Source organism: Lampris incognitus, chromosome 11 (genome assembly GCF_029633865.1).
Source record: "Lampris incognitus isolate fLamInc1 chromosome 11, fLamInc1.hap2, whole genome shotgun sequence".
NCBI classification, from domain to species: domain Eukaryota; kingdom Metazoa; phylum Chordata; class Actinopteri; order Lampriformes; family Lampridae; genus Lampris; species Lampris incognitus.
This window is the reverse complement of record NC_079221.1, coordinates 10,659,094-10,665,712: the sequence shown is the minus strand read 5'-3', so window position 1 is coordinate 10,665,712 and position 6,619 is coordinate 10,659,094.

Here is a 6,619-nt window from a genome sequence, read left to right as displayed (position 1 = left end):
CAGAGTACACTATATTGCTCTGTTTGTGCCAGGGGACATGATCCTTGGAGTGGACCAACTTCTGGTGCAGCGTGTTTTGGGGTTTGAAAGCAACTGAGACGTGGTGTTTGGAAAATAAGTGTCTCAGCTGTTCTGACACTCCTGCCACATACGGAATCACCACTCGTTTACGCTTAGGCAGCTGTTGTCCTTCTCCTCTCTTCAATCGGCTGGTGCACTGTTTGGGCGTCTTCCTGGCTTTGACAAACGCCCAGTTAGGATAACCCCACTTAACCAGGGCCTGTTTAATGTTGAAAAACAGGTTCTCTGCCAACGACCCAGCATCAGTCTGGAGCACTTAGAAAGACATTACCAACTACAGGAGACCATCCCCCAAACCATCAACTGGCTGACAATCTAAATGAGTTTTACTGCAGGTTTGAAAAGCATACACCCCTGGTCTAGGGCAGGTTGGGGACTGAGCGCTTGACCTGCATCTGTGATTTATGTGATTTATGATGTTTGTTTTTCTTTCCCTTTATATCTGTCCAAGTCGGAGAGTACTGCTGGCGTCGTCTGTGGCTGCCGCTTCTCCCTCTCGTAGCCCCCCTTCCCATCCACCCCTGTATGTCTGTGTTATGTTCATCTGTCGTCATGTTTCACTCCATTTATTGTAAAGCGACTTTGAGTACTAGAAAAGTGCTATATAAGATTTATTTATTTATTATTATTATTATTATTATTATTATTATAAGGGTGAGGATGGATACCACTAAGTGACCTCTTCAGTCAGTTGAGACTGAAGAGGTCACTTAGATGAGTGATGAAACGTTTCTGTCAATAAATGCTGTGTCCCGATGAACTGATTCAACCTTCTCTGATTTTCTTATCTGGATTACTGAACATGCATAAAGACACTTTTCGAGTATTGATTCTTTTACCTCTGCTCATAACTCATCATCATACTACAGGTGGCAGAACCTTCCTCACACCTCACCTCACCCATAGTTGCTGCACCCAACAAACATCTACTTTGGCTAACCAGCTATAACTATGCAAATACACCAGCTCTTAACACAAACAGTCGGACAAACAGGAACAATGTACTGAATGACACAATGAGTGCAGACTGATACAGTGTCTGCAGCTTAACTAGCTGCTACTTGGCTGTTGTGCATGAAATAGCCAAGTGTGTGAATGATTTAACTAAACTGGTCATATTATGCCAAAGAGGAAGCCTACAGGAGTGGAGATCGGATCTGGTGTGACAAAGCCAGAAATATACTCACAAAGGAGATCAGGGTGGCAAAAGGTGCTACTCTGACAAGTTGAAAAACAGGTTTTCTGCCAACGACCCAGCATCAGTCTGGAGCAGTTAGAAAGACATTACCAACTACAGGAGATCATCCCCCAAACCATCAACTGGCTGACAATCTAAATGGGTTTTACTGCAGGTTTGAAAAGCAAAGTTTCACACCCCTCCCCCTCTCTGGCCACAATACACAACCAACTGTACTCCTTGCCAGCCACTCCCCCACTCTCCACCGAACCCCCACCCACACTCAGGATCTGTGTTGAGGATGTGCACCAGCTCTTCCAGAGACAGAAGACCAGGGAGGCACCGGGCCTGGATGGCGTGTAACCCTCCTGTCATTAAGTCTGTGCTGACCAGCTGGCCCCCATTTTCACACTGATCTTCAACAGATCACTGGAGCCGACTGAAGTCCCCTCCTGCTTCAAGAGCTCCACTATCATCCCAGCCCCCAAGAAACCCCATATCACAGGATTAAATTACGACAGGCCCATTGCCCTAATGTCTGTGGTACTGAAATCCTTCAAGAGACTGGTGTTGGCCCATCTGAAGGAAATCACAGGCCCCCTTCTCGACCCCCTGCAGTTTACCTACCAAGCAAACAGGTGAGTGGATATCTTGGCGCATGCTCAATGATCCAGGTAAGAAAATCAAAGAAGGTTGAAAAAGTTAATCTGAATACAACATTTAAGATGATAAATGTTGTATCTGGATGAACTGATTCAACCTTCTTTGGTCAGTGGAGGATGCAGTCAACATGGGATTGCCTACATCTTCCAACACCTTGACTCCCCCAGGGACATACGCAAGGGTCCTGTTTGTGGACTTCAGCTCAGGTTCAACATCATCGTCCCAGATATCCTCCACTCCAAACTCACCCAGCTCACTGTACCAGTCCCCATCTGCCAGTGGATTAAAAACTTGCTGACAGACAGGGGGCAGCAGGTGAGGCTGGGGAAAATCACATCCAGCACCCAGACAATCAGCACTGGCGTCCCCCAGGGATATGTGCTCTCCCCTCCTCTATTCTTTTCCCACTACACAAATGACTGCACCTCAGGAGATCCATCTGTTAAACTCCTGAAGTTTGCAGACAACACAATCATCACTGGCCTTATCCAGGATGGTGATGAGTCAGCATATAGACGGGCGGTTGAACAGCTGGCCCTCTGGTGTGTCCATAACAACGTGGAGCTGAACAATCTCCAAACTGTGGAGATGATGGTGGACTTCAGGAGGAGTCCCCCAACACTGCCCCCCCCCATACTCAACAGCATGGTGGCTACAGTGAAAACTTACAGATTTCTGGGTTCTACAATCTCCCAGGACTTAAGGTGGGCACCCAACATAGACACAATCATCAAAAAGGCCCAGAAGAGGATGTACTTTCTCCACCAGCTCAAGAGATTCAACCCACCTCAGGAACTGCTGATTCCGTTCTACACTGCAATAATCCAGTCTGTCTTCTGCACATCTATCACTGTCTGGTTTGGATCAGCCACCAAACAGGACAGGGACAGACTACAATGGACAGTTAGGTCTGTGGAGATAATCATGGGTGCCAACCTGCCCTTCATTCAGGACTTATACACCTCCAGAGTCAGGAAACGGACACGCAGCATCACTGCAAATCATTCACACCCTGGTCATAACCTGTTCCAACTCCTCCCCTCTGGTAGGTGCTACAGAGCACTATACCCCAAAACAACTAACACTGTCAATAAATCCAACCATTTTGTATATACTGTACTGTATATACATAATGTATATACATTGTATGTATAGTGGTACGCTCTGTTATGCCCATCTACCTCAGGCATGTATGTAAGTAACCTGCTAACATCTATTTCAGCATCTCTGATATATGCACTGCATTTCACCTGTATAGTCAATCCTTGTGTATACCATATCTGCATGTCTGACTCTAGCCTCCCGAAACAAGTCCTTTACTCTCAGCTCGTGACAGGATGTCGTGCCCCTGGAGGACAAAAGAAGCGATATAAAGATAACATCAATGCCCACATTAAAAGGTTTGGCATCGACCTTAACACCTGGTACCAAGCAGCAAAAAACAGAGGCCTGGAGACTGGCTGTTTGTGAGTGCTGGGTGCTATAACCATGACCTCCACCATGCTGCTGAAAACAAGCGCAGACTCAGAAAGGAGTGAGCTACCAGAAAGGCCCAAGCCACATCCTCAACCACTTCTTCACACCCTTGCCCACATTGCCCCAAAATAAGCGGGTCAAGAGGACAGTCATACTCGACCCCAAGTGACCCCCAATGATGATGATGATGATATCATTTAAGTACAGAATAAAGAATTTTGTGCCTAATACTGACTCCTGAGGGGCTCCACAATTAATATCCATGCATGTTGATTTATGCTCACCTATCTTCACAAATTGTTGCCTGTTTCTTAAATAGCCTCTCAACAAATTTAGCACAACTCCTCTGATACCATACCTTTCCAATTTATTAAGTAATATATTGTGATCAAAAGTATCAAAAGCTCTTTTTTATATCAATAAATACTCCTACTGTGTACTTTTTTTGGTCTACGCAATTAGCAAGTTCTCCTATTAATTAAATTAGTGCCATTGATGTTGATCCGTTTGTTCTGTATCCATACTGGCTGTCAGTCAGCAATTTGTGCTTCTCAATGTATTTGTCTAATCTGTCAGTAAAGAGTTTCCCAGTATCTTGGAGAATTGGGAAAGTAAAGCAACAGGCCTGTAATTTGTGAAGCGGTGTCTATCCTCAGTTTGATATAATGGTATAACTTTTACAATTTTCATTTTGCTTGGAAATTTGTCAGTTTTAAGTGACAATTTACAGATGTGAGTTAGTGGTTTTGCGATATCATCAATGATTGCTTTGACTATTGTCATAAGAATTTCATTCCAATCAGTAACAATTTTGTTCTTACATTTGCTTACAATATCCATGATTTCCTTTTCTTCTACTGCTCTAACAAAAATTGAACTCGAATTTCTAGCATTATATAGTCATCATCAGTCCCCTCTTTGGTTGTTTCTGGGTCATTGTTTTTTTCTGCCAGTTTTGGTCCCACACTTACAAAGAATCTATTAAAACCAGTAACCACACCATCCATATTATTAATAGTCTTACCGTTATCGATAAAATATTGAGGGTAACTTGAGTCTCTACAGCCATTTCTGATAATGCTATTTAATACGCTCTACTACTACTACTACTACTACTACTACTACTTTCAGCTGCTCCCATTAGGGGTCGCCACAGCAGATCATCCGTTTCCATGTCTTCCTGTCTTCTGCATCTTCCTCTGTCACACCAGCCACCTGCATGTCCTCTCTCACCACATCCATAAACCTCCTCTTTGACCTTCCTCTTTTCCTCTTCCCTGGCAGCTCCATATTCAGCATCCTTCTCCCAATATACCCAGCATCTCTCCTCCACACATGTCCAAGCCATCTCAATCTTGCCTCTCTTGCTTTGTCTCCAAACTGTCCAACCTGAGCTGTTCCTCTAATATCTTCTTCTTCTTCTTCTTCTTCTTTCAGCTTGTTCCCTGTTTCCCAGGGGTCACCACAGCGGATTTGATAGTTTCCATCAGTACCCTGTGAGGGCACAGCACCGATGGCGGTCTTGTCAATCTGCATAATGACGTGGCAAAATTTTACATTGGATGCCCTTCCTGACACAACCACTAACCCTATGGTCGAGGGCACAGGTAAAGCACTGTCCCTCTAATATACTCGTTCCTAATCCTGTCCTTCTTCATCACTCCCAATGAAAATCTTAGCATCTTCAACTCTGCCACCTCCAGCTCCACCTCCTGTCTTCTCGTCAGTGCCACTGTCTCCAAACCATATAGCATAGCTGGTCTCACAACCATCTTGTAAACCTTCCCTTTAACTCTTGCTGGTACCCTTCTGTCACAAATCACTCCTGACACTCTTCTCCACCCACTCCACCCTGCCTGCACTCTCTTCTTTCACCTCTCTTCTGCACTCCCCGTTACTTTGGACAGTTGACCCCAAGTATTTAAACTCATACTCCCTCGTCACCTCTACTTCTCGCATCCTCGCCATTCCACTGTCCTCTGTGTTTAATACAGTCTTTATACCTTTAATGTTGTCTTTATTATTCTCTAATATTTTATTATAGTATTCCTTCTTACATATCCTCATAATATTAGCTAACTTTTCTCACTCTTTAGTTCTATAGTGTAACGTGCATGGATAAGTAGACACGTTGGTCCTTGACTAACGGATCGGACCCTTTAGTCGACTGGTTAACGTTGTCGCTTGCGGTGCAGGAGATACGGGTTCGCGTCCCGGTTGTGGCGACGGTATCTCGGACTGCCCCCCGAATTCGCTACATTGGTGTCGGAAGTGGGATGGAGCGACCGTAAGGCCATTGGAAGCGTAGGCGCCCTGCGGCGTGAAGGAGCTGATATGCTTAAGCGCGGGGACGCGCTTCCCGAAGGAGGGGGGGTAGTGTAAAGTGCATGGATAAGTAGACACGTTGGTCCTTGACTAACGGGTCGGACCCTTTAGTCGACTGGTTAACGTTGTCGCTTGCGGAGCGGGAGACACAGGTTCGCGTCCCGGCCATGGCGACGGTCTCCCAGACTGCCCCCCCGAATTCGCTACAATACTATGAGGCAGTGGTCAAAGCCAGTTAATCCAAAATCAGTAGTCAATCACGACATTACTTTCAAAAACAAGGGAAAGCTTCAGGAAGCGATCAAACGCAATTTGGCCAGCTTACCCACAATGCACTGGGCAAACGCATCGTGCGATGACCACGGCCTCAAGTGGTGTGACGCTGAATCGACACGAGCGACTCGCTAAAAGGAGTCGTTCAGAAGGAGCGATTCGTTCTGCAATCGCACACTACGAACTGGGAAGTGAAAGCGTCAATGTCAAAGGAGAGGCAGATCAGCTGTTGTTAGTCGACTCTGCTACGTCCACTTCAAACTAGCCAGTCAAGAAAGACGACAGCGGACCCATAAACGGCACCTTATGATACCGGAGCTCGTTTTCAGGTAACATTTGGCGGGTTAACGCCGGATGAGCCCAAGCTCACCAGCTGCTGCGCAGTTCGCTCCGTAAATGGAGACCATTCAGCTGCAGCCAAGAAAAAACCTTTCCGCAGGAATTCACACGCCGGTCTGGGGGTTTAGATTTGGGGACGCCGACCAATCTTAATGTTTATCTTTCAACTTTATTAATGCCTTTCATATTCGCATCAGATAACTCTATGATGGTGGCACCTGTTGTTGTTTACCGTAACGAACCGCTAATCCGCTTTGTTAACACACGCTACATAAACCAGCTTGT